This window comes from Pteropus medius, unplaced genomic scaffold, assembly GCF_902729225.1.
Source record: "Pteropus medius unplaced genomic scaffold, Ma_sr-lr_union100, whole genome shotgun sequence".
NCBI classification, from domain to species: Eukaryota; Metazoa; Chordata; class Mammalia; order Chiroptera; family Pteropodidae; genus Pteropus; species Pteropus medius.
This window is the reverse complement of record NW_024351730.1, coordinates 797702-816178: the sequence shown is the minus strand read 5'-3', so window position 1 is coordinate 816178 and position 18477 is coordinate 797702. Positions and strand designations below refer to the sequence as shown.

The 18477-nt window shown below is 35.6% G+C and overlaps 1 protein-coding gene across 19 annotated transcripts in view; it reads left to right on the top strand.

Annotated features, from left to right (window-relative positions):
* The window catches only part of RBM47 (RNA binding motif protein 47), a 143340-nt gene that overhangs the window by 110242 nt on the left and 14621 nt on the right, over nucleotides 1-18477 (top strand). For 7 of the 19 annotated variants that reach the window (XM_039845027.1, XM_039845028.1, XM_039845025.1 and 4 more), the window contains one exon: nucleotides 1681-1804. The exons of 6 other annotated variants lie outside the window; for them this stretch is intronic. The gene's annotated coding sequence lies outside the window, so the exon portion shown is untranslated. The remainder of the gene's footprint in view (nucleotides 1-1680; nucleotides 1805-18477) is intronic. 6 more of the 19 variants (XM_039845035.1, XM_039845029.1, XM_039845021.1 and 3 more) reach the window with 1 other exon arrangement.

Sequence of the window (18477 nt, the reverse complement as noted above, 5' to 3'; positions counted from 1 at the left end):
TTCATTTAGCTAGTAAATGAATAATAGTGTAGGAGTCTAAATTTTATTCTATTGCCTTGACAGGGTAGAATTAATTTCAGGACACACCTTGTAATTTGAACAATTATTTTTATTTATCAAACACTGTGATATGGATCATTAAGTGTTATCTGAGATGCAGCATGTAAGAAATCATCCTCACAGACTTGGGTGTGGATTACATACTTTGAGAATAAATTGTTTAACAGCTGGTACTCTGATTTATTTGAGGGTGGGACACTTTTTTTTCCCAGTAAATCATCGATAATAAGGATTAAACTCAGCTCATGGTTTAGTTTTATTGCATTGTTCTCATCAGGTTATGGACCCCATCGAATGCTTTGTCAGCCATTGCAATACAAAGATAGTTACGGCAGAATAATTTTGGAGCTGACTTTTTAGGCTATTTTAATCATCAGGTTCTAACCTACTCTCTGTAGTCTTAGATCCTATAAGGCACCCACACAGCCCCAGTGGACGATGGAGCAGAATGGGTGTTGAGCTGGGGGATACCTCTCTACATCAACCCCCACCTCCATATAATTCATATTTTATCAGTTTTATTTGTTTCTGCATCTAGGTAAATTTTTGGTGGAAGAAAGGGTGCTACACCTAAAAAAAAAAAAAAAAAGAAAGAAGAAGAAGAAGAAGAAGAAGAAGAAACAAAACAAAACAAAAATTAAAAACCAGTTTCAAAACTACTGGTAATTTAACTCCAGAGGAGAAAAATCTGGCTCAACTAGGTGAAATGATTGGCCTAAGAATACGGAACAATGCACAGCGGAGCTAGAATTATTCTAGCCCCCAGTTCAGTGTTGTAGCCACTATATTGATTCTTAGATGGTTTGATGAGGGCTCTCAGTAGTTGGGAGAGAATATTCTTAAAATTGGGCAGATTCTATATCCAGATGTAAAATAAAGGTGAGAGTTTTCTGCTTAGGATATATTTTAATGTCTCATCTAAAATACCCTTAACTTGAACTTAAGCCCACCAAATTTAAGTATTTTTTATTTCATGACTTTAAATATTATCCTAGGACCCCAAATCCTATTTTTGTAGGACTCACCATTGCAAAGAAGATCCTCAGGAGATTCTTAACTACATATTTAGGGCAGAATATCAAGTCACTTTGATAACAACTCTAATCAGTTGGTAGTGGATGGTGGTTCTTGTTTCATTGGTTTCTGAGACCCTCTCTGGGTTAAGCAGGAAAGAGTGTCATGATCTATTTGTAATGTGTAGCATAAGCCCCCAAATGGGGAGAGGCAGCCCATGAGCTAGATATTACCATCCCTGTAAAGGTACCACCTCTTCTTTTTAAGGGTCCATAAGTATAAATTATAGGCTATATCTGTATTCCTTTCTAAACATTGTGGTGTTCATCTTGAAGTTATGGCTTCTCTAAGGAAGGCAGAGAGAAAAAATACAAGAAATTGAGACAATTGGTTATTTTCTTATTGGTGTTTCCTGTTCAAGGATAGAAAGAAGAATAAAGGGTTGCATTTCTTGGTTTGTAAGGAACATGATAGAGTAATGGTAGTCCTTTTTCTTTTTCTTTTTCTTTTTTTTTAAAGAAAATGGCCCCAAATTAGTAATGCATGTGTGAAAATTTTATATTGAAATAGAAAACATTTCTAGCAATACCTTTTTTTACCCCTCAGGATTTGACTCAAAGGACACTCCGAAAATCAAACTGAGAGATCCCAAGTAAGCTGCTTGAATTTTCCTGTGTATTCTTGTTCTACATCCTGTAAAGGAACAGACAAATCAAACTGGTGTTTTTTGGTGAGTACACCAGCTGGTGTCCTCTTTTTAAGGAAAATCATAAATTTTCATTCCTATTACCGAAGATATCTGGTGCTTAGACAATATATACCTGGTGTGTGTTAATATGGCAACACTAATGGTTATGTAAAATAATGTCATCTTGAACTCACAATATAAATTCTTATTTCATTATTTAGTTTACCTCTTTGTGGCTCAAAAGAAAAAACTACTGCTACTGTATGCATGTGTGAGCATCTTACGAGTTAAGAAATGAGGAGTAATTGCTTATAATCTTTTACAAAAAAAAAAAAAGGGGCATGGATACTTCAGTCAACACTGTCTTTCAAAAGTGTTGGACACAAGGAAGGGTCCTCTGTATAAGCTAGAGAAGATACTTGTATGTTCTTGAGCGATCTTCATACTTTCTCTAATTTGTTTCTTTACCTGTCATATAAGGTAAAAGTAACCGTCATGTCAGACTTTCTAAATTGTGCAATCCAGTAAATATACTTTAATATATAACATATGTAAATACACTTTGACAACTATATAATCTACAGATAGAAAGTATTATTATTCTGTGGGTGATAATTTTATGTATGCTATGACAGAGATGTGAAGCATAAAAGAAAGGCAGCTTCTATCAGCTTCACCCGGAACCTTGCAGGCCAGCCCTCCCCAGCTGCAGCCACAGCTCTCACACAGCTCCGAAAAGGGAGCGGTAGTAGCTGTTTGTTTGTCAAGGAGAGGCTTCTGGTAACACTGATGTCCCCACAACTCTCCACTGCCCTCTCCGAAAAAGTTCCTTCTTTTCACATCGTCTTGGCTGGGTTCTAGATTTAGTCCACTGAATTCAGAGACTCAGAGAGCTAATTGTTTTTTAATTATACCGGTTTTCTTTTTATAAAAGCATATTCATTAGAAGAAATCTGGAAATTAAAGAAAAATATAAAATTACTTATACTTCAACAATTCAAAGAAACCACAATTAACATTATGGCATATTTATTTCTTTTTTGCTTTTCTAAATACTTCACATATATTGTATATATGTATTCTAAAATATTTAACAAAGTTAACATAGTTGACAACATGAAATAAGTATTCCGCCTATTATTATGCCATAATTTATTTAGCCATTTCCATAGTGTTAAACGTTGTGTTTGTTATATCTCATATAAATATATACTATTACGTTCATTATGCTATGTTATAAATACCACTGTAGTGAACATATTTGACTATAAATTTTACCTGTGTCTCTGATTATTTTCTTGGGGTGATTTCTATAAACGGATTCATTGGGCCAATGAGAATGAACTATTTTTAATGAACATTGTAAAGGTCTTGATATTGTCAAACTGTCCTCCAGAAATGTACCAAATTATACTTGCCCTCCATCTATCTCACCAATGCCATATGACGGTGTTAATTTCACTGCACACAAGTAGAGGTTGAATTCTAACACTTTAAGTTTTGAAATCATAAATATTTCTATAGAAGCTTAAGAATAAATGCCTGTTCCCTTCCCCTGGCCCATCCAATCCCTAACCCATATCAAGTCTCTAAAGTAGAAGACAGAATTGTCTGATCGACATTGTGCATCAATATCAATCTCTCTGATCTGTTTATGGGGATCATGAGGCTTGCATTTATTCACTTGATATTTATTATTACCGCTTTTGTTCATTTTTGTACTATGTGCTTCAGGAGAACAAAAGAAGATCTTTTCATGTTTATTAGAAGCTTAATTCAGTTGGTGAGTCCAAAGAAACAACAAACTCAAAAATACTTAACCTTGGATAGGTCGCTTAACTTCTCAAGGCCTATTTCTTTTTTCTTTAAAGTGAGAGGCTCAGTTTGCCTATATCTAAAGAATACCTGAAGTGGTTTTTAGTAGAAAGATATGAGTATACAAGACATTGAAAACATAAATAAAAGTCATTGTGTAGATATCTAAACTGTGAATATGATGTGTTATATAACCTCCATTATCTGCCAATGAAAGCACATCAATTTCTTTAGGAGAGAAAAGTTTCCCTGCATTAAATATTAGGAAGAATTTTCAAGTTAATTATTTTTTTAAATGTAAAAATAATGTAATAGGAAAATTCTTTAAGATGGCCTCTAAGGTTCCTTTTAGTTCTAACACCTATAATTCATAAGCAACAGGTAAAATACCGAAGGCTGAGGACCCCCAAAGCAAAGAAATGGTCAGTGGGCTTCAAGGAGAGAATCGTAACTAGAATTTGCAGAATCATAACTAGAATTTTAAGGGTGACCAATTCCACAGATTAGTTCTAATTTTCATTAAATTAAAAAATTTGCATTAGTCGCCTTCAAAAACACAACACATACTAAAAGTCTACACTTTTAGTATCCACTGTTCATGGATTTTTATTGGATTTTCAAACTTTGGAACACACCAAACAGGTTTAAAGGATAAATAAGTTCATGAATATTTATATATCCTCTACCATTACCAACTACATCTGCCAGAAGTGTTAATATTTGTATGACTCAACTACTCAGCTGTACTGAGCAATTTCAGGGAGAGAGCCAAACTTTGGCAAGAAAGCCTGCCACAGACCAACTTATCTTTCTCTCTGAGGTAGATTGTCCCTTGCATATTAACATAGAGTAGATATTTCTAAAATATTTTTGGATTCCTCTCTACTCAGATTTTGTGCCACTTTGTAGTACTGGTTTGTTTTGTACTTTAGAAAATATATATTTACATATATGTTGGGACAACTTCCAAAATCTAAAAGCATGAAAGAATTGTAATAGTTCTTGAAACTGGCTCTAGTTTTGGAAGAACGTGGGTGCTTTTTGACTAGATTTCGCACAGTTAAAATGTCTCATTTGCTAATATAGTGGTCATTTGTCTCTCTTTGCAGTTCGAATCCCAAACATTAAGGAAAAAAGCTACATAATTTAGAACATTATTTTTCTAATCATTTTCATATTTTTTCCTAAAAACCTGCATTCCTTCCTCCTTTTTATTCCATATATTAACTCTACTGGTTCTCCGTGACTCTCTCTCTTTTTTTTTAATTGTGGTAAAATATGCATAACATAAAATTTTTACCATTTTAACCAATTTTAGGTATATAATAGAGAGACATTGCATACATTCATGTTTTTGTGTAAATACACCGCCCTTCATCTCCAGAACCTTCTCATCTTCCCAAACTGAAACTTTATACCCATTAAACTCGCCATTCCTTCCTCCCCCAGATTCTACTTTCTGTCTCTATGATTTTGACTAGTCTAGGTATCTCATATAAGTGGAATTACATAATATTTGTCTTTTTGTGTCTGGCTTAATTTCACTAGCGTAATGTCTTCATGGTTCATCCATGCTGTAGCATGTGCCAGAATTTCCTTCCTTTTCAAGACTGAATAGTATTCCATTTTGTATATAGACCACATTTTGTTTATCCATTCATGCATTGATGAACTTTTGGGTTATTTCTACCTTTTGGCTATGTGAATAATACTGCTATGATTATAGATGTACAAAGATGTTTGAATCCCTGCTTTCCATTCTTTTAGGTATATACCCAGTACTGGAATTGGTGGAACATATGATAATTCTATGTTTAAGTTCCCGAGGAACCACCAAACTTTTCCACAGCAGCTGCACCATTTGACATTCCCACCCACCAGCAATGCACACGGGTTCCAATTTCTCCACATCTTTGTCAACACTTGTTACTTTCTTTGTGTGTGTGTGGAGGGGGGAGGGTTAGTTTTAGTTTTTAATAATAGCCATCCTAATAGGTATAAACTGGTATGTCATTGTGGCTTTGATTGCATTTCTTGAATGATAAGTGGTGTTGATCATCTTTTTATATGCTTGTTGCCTATTTGCATATCATCTTTGGAGAAATACCTATTTAGACCTTTGCCCAATATTAAATTGGTTGGTTTTATTTTGTTGCTGCATTGTGGGAGTTCCTTATATATTCTGGATATTAATTTTTAATATTTTAAGGATTAGTTTCTCCCATTCTGTGAGTTACCTTTTCACTCTGCTGATAGTGTCCTTTGGTTCACAAAAGTTCTTCATGTTGATGTAGTCCAATTTATCTATTTTTAATTTTATTGCCTGTGCTTTTGGAGTCATATCCAAGAAATCACTGCCAAATCCAATGTTATGAAGCTTTTCATCTATATATTCTTCTAAGAGTTTTATAGTTTTAACTTTTACATTTAGGTCTGTTTTGGGTCAATTTTTGTATATGGTGTATGGTAAGGGCCAGGATTCTCTTTAAAGAGGTACTTTTCAATCCCACTGTCAGTGAAGATGTATTTCAGCCAGTTAAGGAAGTGGCATACACACACATTGACATCTAACTAATGCTCATCCTCACTTATTTTTCTAATGTAGCTTTGGTTGATTCCCAACAGACAGGTGAGAGCAAACTGAAGCAACTTGGGAACTAACAGCTTGGCTGGCTCAGCTCTGCTGTAACTAGGATACAGCAGTGAGGAGGTGGCTGGGATCAGGAAGCGTTTTGATGTAAACATGCTTGATAAAATCCCAACAAAAGAACACCAGAGATAGATAGCATTTTAGGCTAAAAAGAAAAGTGCATGTGTTATATATGTACATATATTTAGCAGCAGAGAAAAAGAGAGAGGACACTCCACACTGAATGTGGCTGTGAATCGTGGGCTACAGTCAATACTTATTTTTTTATACAAAAATAAATTTCTCATGCTGCTTTATTAGATTAGATTAGCCACAATTATGTTTCTAAGCAGTTTTCCAAATCAGTTATCCCAGCTCTGTTTTATTGTGGACAGAACCTAGATGTGCTTACAATGTAAAATGGTAGGGTCTGCCTAGCCTTCACTTGTAGAATCTTGAGAAGTAAGAAGAAACTACCAGGCTGTGTAAGCTGCCTTGCCTGGTATCGGGACCAAAGGTCTGCACCTGCCTGACTGGCTGCTCTCTAACAGGTTTGGAGATAACAGCCCACACAAATATAACTCATAGGCGCAGGATTCTGCACATGAATTAGATTCTCAACATTAGAACACGATATTGGCAGTTAAGTGTCTAAATTCCAAATAAATTAATGTTAAATCTACTAAGACTGTGGTTTCAGGCCCTATGAGAAACTGACCCAATCCGCCCCCACTTGGTTTTCATGGGAACTGCTGTACGAACAGTAAACTGTTTTCTGTTGTAGGTCCTCATTTCTCTTTGCTATAAAAGGAGATTAGGAGAAAGAGGAAATAACTAAGCCAATTACATTTTCTTAGGGTAGGTTAAGATAAGCCATGCTTTCTAAAAACAGTTTGCAAGATTGGTATACTATATTTCCCTTGAAGCATTAAAGTTATTTCACACTTTATTAACTCAAAGAATATCCAGTATTTCTCTTTCTCTGTGAGACTAGGAATAAATGACTAGCTCAAATCAAGGATATTTTTACTGGTATGTTAGTTTTTCAACCGAAATACTAGCTCAACTGTACACAATGAAAGCACAGTGTATGTGAGACATGAATGGCAGTTATACTACAACGCTAGTCCCAGGAGTTCAATATACCTGGAAGATATGAGCTTCCTGACACGTGAATGTTTCATTCTAAACGCTCTAGTTCAGCAGAACTCTGGATATATATTTTCTGTTCATTTCCATTCTTAAACTTTAAGTCTACATTTCATGAGTTTCTTTCATTAATAGTTCTGCTTTCTATGTAACTTTTATAGTCTATGTGACTTTTATGTAAATTTCCAACTAACTTTAACTGTCTAGTTAAATTATAGAGACTGGTAAAACTGGTTCTCCTTCCCCCTCCCACCCTTTCTTCTCCTTTTTAAAGTATCTTTCCTCAAAAGAGAACTTTGTTTTTTTCCAAATATCTGCAAATTCTGCCTGAAAAACTTTATCAAATTAACATTTAAATAATTTGTAATTGTCGAGCTCTTTTTTCTTTCCTAGTTTTAAACAATATATTACAACGTTTTGTTCAAATGGTGAATACCTGTTAAAAACTGTGTGTGTGTGTGTGTGTGTGTGTGTGTGTGTGTGTGTGTGTGTTTTATTTAAACAGTGATTAAAGCAAACAGCTAATCAGACAGTAGCATTGCTCTATTCCTATTTATTACTCTGGGATACTTATTAACCAAAGTGATTACATTAAAAAAAAAACAGAGATATTAATGAGAATTTAAGATGAGAAAGAGAAAAAATAATTAAGAAAAAAAAACGATGGAAATGTGAATAAAGAGGAAAGATGACAGGTGGTAATGAGATCCCTGTGCTGCTCTCCCACCTTTTTTCCCTCTGCAACAAGAGGTCGTTGTTTCCCTGTGTGGTACACTCCCACAGAAAGTGGAAAGGTAGATAAGTGAGTAACATTATTGGATTGAGAACTTTGAATTTTTCGGTATTGTTAGTATCAGATTAATTTGTGATCTACTATCCAATTCATCAAGATCCAACACTGCATGGTAGAGAACTGTGCCGGAGCAGAGAAATACCAGGGAGAAAAGGATCCTACCCAATGCTAGTGTACGTGAGCTCACGCACTGTAATACCCAGCTTCTCAAAATACCTGCACATAAAAGAGCATTTGGAAACTGCCTTTGGTCAGGCACCATCTTTGTGCCTATTTCCTTGTGGCATAAAATCTCCACCAAATCCTCAAGACAATGTAGTAGAAGCTCAGCATATCAACTAAAGCAAAAAGGAAGTCATGGAAGTTCTACAGCTGCCTGCTCGGTCCCTACTTTACCAAAGAAGTTCTAAGGAGATTAACATTTGCATTCACTATAGTCCATCAATGGTTGTTGTAGCTTTTTCCCTTGACACTGCTGGTGCCTGAGCTATGTATTAGGAATGCCAGCTCCCAAACCAAACTGGCCTATCCATTCTTACAAAGAGACTTATGATATTCTTGTATACTACTATTTGGCATACTGCCAGAAGGTAATAAAAGAACATATCCTGTAGAGTATATACTCATGTATAATATGACATAGTAACAATAAACCTTACTAATACTACATAACTACGACTTGAGTACTAGTTTGAAATTGAAAAAAAAAGAATAACATTCACACATCATAAAGAACTGCAAAAGCTTATATTTGGGAAAGTTCATTTTCTCAATCTGTTTTGGCATAAATTCAAGGAACCAAATAAATGAAAAATACCCTTTACACACAAATTTTAGAATTTTAAAAAAGCTATTTATATGTGCATCTCTATATATGGACTGGCTGGGTTTTGTTTTGTTTCTAATATAAACAGACTCTACTGTCAAATAGAAGTTAAACTAGAGACTGTCACCCCAAAGGTAAGGCTTCTTTATTAAATTATAATACCAAATTCACCATTATCTCATTGTGATTTTGAGCTACACACATAATCATCTTTGTTCTCAGTTTCTCCATTAATAAAATGGGACTGATACTTCTACATAGTATTGTAGGTATGTATAAGTACACGGGGAAAGTATATACAAGATAGATAGATAGATAGATAGATAGATAGATAGATAGATAGATAGATAGATAGATAGATAGAGAGAGAGAGAGATAGAGAGATAGAGAGATAGAGAGATAGAGAGATAGATAGATAGATGGATAGAGATTACGTGATTCATATTCTAAATGACATGGGGGACTTCCTATCTAAAAGAACTCTATTATGAATCCCTTTATAAATTAAAGACTATTTTTATAATAAAAATAATCATCTGTGAAATTGCCAGTTCATATATTCAAATGCTAGCCCATAAAGTTTTTCTGAGAATATTATGCCCAGGCTTCTTTCTTGAATTCGTGTTAGTAATATTAACATCTCATTGTTAATAAATAATATTTGGGACCTACTACATTCAGTGGGTAGGCACAAAACATCAGAGTAGGTATAGTAAGTAGTATAAAAAGAATATAATGCACAATTGGACAAATATAAAAAAGAACATAATATTTGCTTTTTGTAAAATCATTAGTTTAAAAATGCATCATTATAATCATCCATTTTACATGTACAATCTTAAAACATTTTTCCATATAAATATAAAAGGTAATAGCGGTATAAGTTCCCTTCAGTTCATCCACACATTTTTTGAAGTAAATTCCCTAAGATTCTTTAACTTTTGAAATTGCATTGTCAGGCAGAAATTTTGTGATTCCGAACCATGACTATATAGTTCTCTACAGAGAAGATCCTTGAAAAACATCTACTGTTTTGACGAACTGAAATGATGATGATGATGATGATGATGATGATGATGATGATGAGATTTGAGTATTTATTGTAGCCAAATACTTTTCTAAGTGTTTTATATGTATGATCATATTTAGTTCTCACATCATGAGGTATATTATCACCACTTTATAAATGGTGAAACAGGCTTACGGAGATTAAGTGACGTGTGATGGCACTTGTTTCTCAAGTGGAGGAGCCGGGATTTGAAAGCAGGCAGTCTCCAGAGCCCAGATGTGTAACCACCATCCCCACTGCCTTATTGTAGTCCCATATTCTTAAACATTTGAATTATGTGAATTCTAGTCCTTAAACACTTATTTCCATTTAAGAATTCAATAAATTTTTAAATCTAAAATATATAATGCAAGCATGTTAACTACTTTATAAGGGCCAGAAATAGGCGATGGAACTCTCTGAAAGCTTAAAAGAATGGCAGCGAGGGTGGGGATGCCCTGAGGCTTATGGTAAAAAGGAATGATTTCCTAACAACTTCATTTGTAGATCTGTGCTTGCGTTTCCTTCAACTATATCAACCAGTGTCCATTACTCACTGATAATGGTTTTATTCTATTAACACTGGCTATAGCTAACCCTGTTGTCACTAAGAAAATAGCAAAGACAGAGTACCATGGTAAAAAAAAAGAGCTTAGTCTTCGTCATCAGCTAAGTTTCACTTTGAGTGATCTTGGGTGTTATTTGATCTCTCTTAGCCTCAACTTTCTGATCTTGAAAAGGGGGCAATAAGAGATAGCATTTACCAAACACTTAACTTTATATAATAAGTCCTCACTTAATGTCATCATCCATAAGTTCTGCAATTTTAAGCAAAATAATGTATAAGAAAACCGATTTACTATAGGCTAATTGATATAAACAAGAGTTAAGTTTCTACTCCTCTCATCAACATTATAACAAGATGACTTAGAACAAAATGACGTTATTCAAAGACCTGCTATACTTGGTTTTATTCTAAGCTCTTGACATATATTATCTCACTTATTCCTCACAGTGACACCTTGAGATAGTGATTATTAGTACCACCATTCTCATTTTGCAGATGAGGATGATGAGGAACTAAGACTTTGAGTAACTTACCAACATCATACAGCTACACAGTTGAAGAGCTGGGGTTCAAATCCAGGAATTCTGACCTTAGAGCAGGGGTCTTTTGCTGTAAAGGGCCAGACAATAAATACTTTAGGTTTTGTAGGTCATACTCTCTGCTGTAACAACTCAACTCTGCCATTGTAGCATGAAAGCATCCATAGATAATCTGTACACAAATGGGCATGGCTGTGTTCCAATAAAACTTTATAAGAATATCCAGAGAGTCAGCTTTGGCCTACTGGCTAGTTCGCTGATCCCCTACTCTAGAGTCCATATTTTAAATTTTAACTCATAGGGATATAATATAAATCAAATGACTTCCTTAAGGTGTCTTATGTAGATAATAAGCACTCAAAAATGGTAGCTATCATTAAGAGTTTTTAAACTGTACATTAAGGAAACTCTTTGAGAGATTATTTCTAGTCCATCTCCTTCCTGCCAGGGAGGATTGCATTTAAGTCACTACACTCTTTAAGTCCCATTCTCTTCTTAGCATCTGAGTGAAACACACTCTGCAGCCACTCTTCCAGATATAGTAGACATGCCATGAAAGTGTCCTCTGAAGTAACCGCACTGTGGTAAATGATGGCAATCAGCAGAGTGTCTAGCTCATAGAGATACTCAATAAAATGGATTTAGATTTTCATGATTTAAATTAATTCAATTACAACATCATTGCTTGTGTATTATATTTGCAATAATGTGACATGTAACATAATTAGTCCTGAAGTGTAGAAGGACAAGAAGAGCTCCACTCTTGCAGAGTTTCCATCTCTAAATATAATAGAACCAGACATGTGCAGATTTTCAGTCCTTGTCTGCCTGTTCTAGCTGGGTTCTGTTTTGACCATGGTCCACTGTTGCTTATACTCTTATACTGTTGTAGCTTTTGGCACTCAATAGAATGTTTTTTGAAAGAATGTATGTGACCTCTTAGGGATGAATAATCTTATATGGCTGCCCGTCTTTGCTTTTGGTGGTCCCTCTGCTCTGTCTTCCTCTCCCTCCTTCTTCGTCCACCTTCGGTAGACTAAGAACCCAAAGGACTGTGCAGTAGTCACTACTCTATTCCCAGGCACCCAGTACCGCCTGGCATACAGCAGATGTTCAATCAGTGTTTGAATGAACGAGCGAATGAATGAATACATACACAAGTATTGTTTAATTATCTATTCTTATCAGATGATTTTGCCTAAGAGGTAAGGGAGGTTGATTTTAGTACCAGTGAATTGATTGTGTTCCGGTAACACATTTTTAGTGATTGTTTATAGTATATCTTAAGAAACAAACAAAACAAAACAAAAACTGAATCTTAAGGGAGGCTTTCTATATTATTGAAGAAACCAGCGACGACATTTGCGAAAAGTCCAAGTCTTAACAATCAGATTGTCCGCAGTTTCCATGTGTCCATGAAACAAAGGGGTATGAATATAAGTGAAGTACTTCTATAGCTTGGCAGATCTTTAGCCTGTTTTCAGAAATGGTGTGTGTATGACCCAGGCTTGTTAGTTTGTCTATAGTGACAAATCAATTCAACACCAGAATTAATCTGATAGGGCTTTATGGTGGTAGTTGTTTGATTTGAAAAATTAAATTGATAGGTTTTCAACCAAATTAAATAAGTAGTTTGGCATCATGGACCTTTGAAAAGTGTTGTGCATTTCTCAGTTTTGACAGCCTTGACAATGAGAGCCAGATCAAGACATTGAGCCTCAAGACATTGGGGGTAGAGAGTATAAAGTAACAACTTCTCTATTTAATTTAATACTGTCATGTGCAAGTATGTAATCTGTTTATAGCTCCAAGACTCAATCAGGAATTCTCAACAGTGAGCAATTTTTGGTTGTAAAAACATGGGGAAGGGGATGGATGTTCTGGCATCTAGGGTAGAGGGCAGGGGTGCTATGAAACATCTTACAGTGCACAGGACAGCCCCCGCAACGTAGAATTATCACACCAGAATTGCCAAATAGAGAACAAGGTTGAGAAACCCTGGATTAAATGATGCCTAAACTCCCTTTGCAGCTCAAATTCTGGGATTTTATGAAATTAGATAGTATATGTGAAATAATTTTATAAATTGCAAAACACCATATATAAAGTTAAGCTACAGTTATATAACATGCAATATACATTGCTGCTTCTCCTTCCTTCTCCTTTCTGGTATCTGTCTGCTGGTCAGTCTTTCTGTTCTTGCCATCCTCAAAGGTTTAGGTCAAAGGAGCCAAGATAAAGGGCTAAACTAGAAGTCCTTCCTACTGCTTGTTCAGAGTTCAGGAAAGGAGGCAGTTGTGTGCCGAATTTACAGGTTTCATTAATTTCAGCATTACCCCATCAACCTGTTGAGAAAAGAAGTATAAACATGTAATGCTTATTTAAAGGAAACAAGGTAACAGATTCTTAATGGGTATTGGTATACTGCCAGACACCCGCAGACAACCCACTCCACCCCTTTCGGTGGGTGATTTTATCCCTGGGAACTCACAGCAAAATGCCTCATTTTCAGGAATGTGTTGATAGAAATGCCTGGGAAAAGTGAGCCCCTTGCTTTGCATCTGTTTATTGAACACAATCATTCATTGAATGATGTGCTTTGCTATAACGAAATCTGTACAGGCATAAACATAGTTTAAGACCCAGTATGAATTAACTCTTCTCAGATTAGCCAGGAGTGGACAGAAAGTATGGCCCAGAATGTCATTATTCCTTTGCCTCTATCCTCTCAGGATTTTACCTAAATAAGAGAGTCATAGGAGGATTTTATATGTCCCAAGGGCCATGGCCTCACATAGAATAAGGTTGCCAGATGAGACAGGAAAAAAAAGCCCGAGCTTCAGTCTTCCCCTTATTATTTGGGCCAGCAGGTAAATTCCAAGTATTCTGCCTCCATTTTGAGAGAACTGCTTCTACACTTTCCAACTCCAGAGTAACAGAAATGTCAGAAATGTCTGGGTGCCCAAGGCCTGCCTGCTGGTGGGAGTGCTCTCTCGGCTGTTTATTCTATTGGGTGGTAGCAACTTTGTCCAAGGCAGTGAGATAACCACTCAGGGTGAGGCAGAATCTCGGAAACTTTGCAGAAGCTGGTCTTCAGTTTTATCCCCTGAAAGGAATTAAATGTCTTTTAATGCTGGAACAAATCATTTGAAATGGGTACTATACTGGAACCATTTAGAAATGTGGAAATGGAACTGAGATAATTTGCCTTGTATGACGCTGATAAGAATTGGCACAGTCATGATTTGAACTTAAATTTATTTGACAACAAAGTCTTCGCTTTTAAACCAGTATGATATGTATTTTATTATGTCTGTACATTTTGTATGTCAGGTCATGCCTAAGAAGCAACTATTAATAAAGACAAAAATTTTATGGTATGAATAAAGGACACCAAAATAGAAATCTAACCGTAAACAAAGATAGAAGTACGTCTTGGATAAATACATTTTAAAACCTTCCACTGAATTAAACTCCAGATAGTGCCAGAAGATACTGCTCCCCACTGAGTATATCTTCAAATTGTAGTGTGTCTGTTGGTTAGCAAATAAAACTCTCCCGAGAATTCCAATTTGCATCTTACTCTCTCTCTCACACACACCGTAGAAGAGTGAACCAAAGTTAACAGGTAGTTTGGATAATTCTAGAGTAAATGTATGCTTGTTTTGGATCCTAAGTAATGACCGGCTGGTAAACATCAGAAATATTTCCCAGTACAGTAGTATCCCTTGACCTCTAAAACATCCCAGTTCAAAGTTAGAGTCACTAAAAGATACTCTGAACCAGTACTAAGAAGGGAATTCAAATCTTTGATTTCTGCTTTAAGTCTGAGTTAACCCTGCCATTTTGCTTTACCCTGACAAGCTCAAACTGAACCTCAAAGACAACAAAAATTCTAGCTGATAGATAGTTCAGAATAATAACAGCTTTATTTAAAAGGATATTTTTCTCTTTTATATGCCAAACTATGAATAAGTGACTTGTTTCAAATATATTGCCGTGTTCGTTTAATGCCAGCAGCCTTTGGTGAACACTAATGTATTTAGTATGTTGGAGGATGGCTGTGTGTTGGGAGGGTCCTGCCTCAGGGGATTTGGCATCCATGTGGATGATCGATTGGGCCTTTTGCATCCAGTGCAGCAAGTCTCTTCAGGTTCTTTCTGGAAGAGTCTCTGCAAACTGCTATGGCCAAGGGTTAAGTGAGAAACAGGCTTACACTTGGATGCCTGAGCCACATGACTAGTGGAGAATCACACTGCCAGACAGCTTATGAATGGAATCTTGGAGCCTGGTACTCCAGTCTACACCAGAAGTCACAGGCTAAGCTTCCAATACTGACTGGTTTAAAGCATGCTAGGATGATCTCTTGCCTGTTTCCCTGTAAATACAAGAATCCTACATAGGGGCAAGAGTCTTACCTCAAGGTCAAATATATTTTCTTTTTAAAATTTTCTTAGTTTAGTTCATATTTCTTATGCTAACATTTCTTGAGCACTTAGCACCAGGTTCTACACTAGGAGCTTTACGTGGATGATTTTATTTACCCATCACCACAGGCCTGTAAGAATCACTAGGGGCAGCTGTGGAATGGACGATAAGCCTTACTATTGGGGTTTGAATACCAGCTCTGATGCTCATGAACTGAAAATCTGTTGAATCTCTCTGTGCCTCAGTTTCTTTATGAGGTAAAGATCCTAATATCCCATATAGACATTGTGAGGATTAAAGAGAATTAAATACAGATAATAGGCATTCAATAATTGTTAGCTATTATCACCATTTTAAAGATGAGAATATCGAGGCTTAATGTGGTTAAATGGCTTTCCCCAAAGTTTCACAGCTAGCAAGCGGAAGAACCATGATTTGGACCTAGGCCTCTCTGATTCTAGAGACTACATTTATTCAACAGACTAGGAAGCCAAAGTCAGACTATCCAGTCCATATAAAAACTGCCATATGTTAAATGGATGAAATTGGGTAAGTCTATGCCACTTATCCAGATTTTTTTTTATTATTCATAGACAAGGTTCAGTTTATGAAGACTGCTGCTTATTCATTGTGTCCATACCTCTACCCCAAGAAGAATACTGTCATTCAAAAGATAGTATTTTTCACTACTTCTCAGGCACCCCCCAAAACACACACACATGATATGCATATTTACACTCTCACCTTCCTAAGGAGGGTTTTTAAAGCACAATTCCAGTGGGGCTGGGTTTTAACTTGGGAAAGTATAGCCTTATGAGAAACAAATTGTTAATAAAATTGAGGTACAACTGTTTTGAAGCAGATCCTGGTCATTGAGCATGAGTACAATATGCCTTAATTCTTAACTCTTAAATTTGAAGCATAATTTCTTAGTTCTGTTAACTGTGAGGTAAGTTCCATGAGAACAAGGTACACCAGTGCCTGGTACATAGTAGGTGTTCAATAAATATTTGTTGAATGAATGAATAAATGGACACAAATCCTCTGTGTTGTGTCTCTTTTGAAACCTTAAGAAATTGTTCACTTATGTGTTAGGAGCTGAGCCATCAACCTTCACCAGATAGATATCTTTTCTTTAGACCATGAAGTTAAATGGAAAACAGCTAAGAATGAGGGAGAAAAAGCAGCTCAAGAAGGCCATCTTTAAAATACATTAGAATTTAAAAATTGATTCTGAAATTAAGTCATCTCTTAGCATAGGAAATAGGAAAAGGTGACTGTAATATTTAGCAATAGGAATCTACATTATTTATCCTCAGCGATGTTCTCTGCATATCTCCTAGAGTAGAAGTCAGCAAACTTTTTCTATACCTGGCCGGATAGTAATTATTTTAGGTTTTGTGGGCCATACAGTCTCTAGTCTCTGTCTGACCTATTCAATGCTGCCGTTGCGGTGCAAAAGCAGCCATAGATGATGCATTTTTAATAAAAGGGTATAGCTGTGTTCCAATAAAACTTTACTTACAAAAACAAATGACAAGGTGTATTTGGTCCATGGCCATAGTGGGCCAAGGCCTGGTCTAAAGCAGTCTAACTGTAATAAGTTACATATTCTGTAACATCTCTAAGAGAAACATATTAACTGTTTAGTTTCCTTTTTTAAGACATTAAAAATTATCTTTTATGTATCTAAGCCTTTGGCCTCAAATTCATTGTGTAGCACACCATATAATTTAACTTTTTTATATTAGCTATGAAGATAAGGAGAGAATAGAGTTTGTAGACCATAAGATTTTCTTGAATGTGTTAAACTGACTCAATGTGCCATTTTTTAAATGGCCTCCAAAGAAATCCTAATTTTATGGAATCTTATTTTTGTCCTTTTTGCACCTCTGAGCCTTCCCACTTTTGTTTTTTTTGTTTTGTTTTTGTTTTGTTTTTGTTTTTTCTTATTGTGGTAAAATATACATAACAAAATTATTTTTGCCATTATTAAGTGTACAGTTCAGTGGCATTAAGTACATTCACATTGTTGTTCTTTTCCTTAAAAACCCAATAAACACTAATTCCCCATTCTCCCTTTCCCCAGTTGCTGGCAACCACCTTCTTTCTGTCTCTCTGAATTTGACTATTCTGGGTACTTCATATATGTGGGATTGTACAATATCTGTCCTTTTCTGTCTGGCTTATTTCACTTAGCATAATGTCTTCATGGTTCATCCAAGATGTTGTGTGTGTCAGAATTTCCTTCCTTTTTAAGGCTTAATAATATTCCATTGTGTATACATACCACATTTTTATCCATTCATGTGTCAATGGACATTTGGTTTGTTTCCAGCTTTCTTACTAATGTGAATAATGTTGTCTGAGACCCGATTTCCAGTTCTTTGAGGTATAAACCCAGTATTGGAATTCGTAGGTCGTATGATAATTCTGTAAATAAGTTTTTGAGGAACCACCATACTATTTTCCACAGCGGCTGCACAATTTTACATTCCCACCAGCAATGTGCAACTGTTCCAATTTATCCACATTCTCGCCAACACTTATTTTTTTAAATAATAGCCATGCTGATTGGTGTGAAGCAGTATCTCATTGTGGTTCTCATTTGTTTTTATGTCAATGTTATGGTTATGTAAAAGATAGTTTAGATACTACATTAATCAGTCAATATCTGGTGCAAATTAGCTTTATATATGCATGTGTGTGTGCACGTGTGTGTGCATGTTTGCATTTATTCAACTCTCCCAGCTCAAATTATGTGAGATGGCTTCTAAGCATATGTAAACAATAAGATTAATAATACAAATAGCTAAACTCATGGCATTGGAAATATGGAAGACTAAAAAAATGAAACTATAAGCCAAAATTAGATGAACTTGAGATTGTGTTGTAATGTCTTATATAGTTACTAAAATTC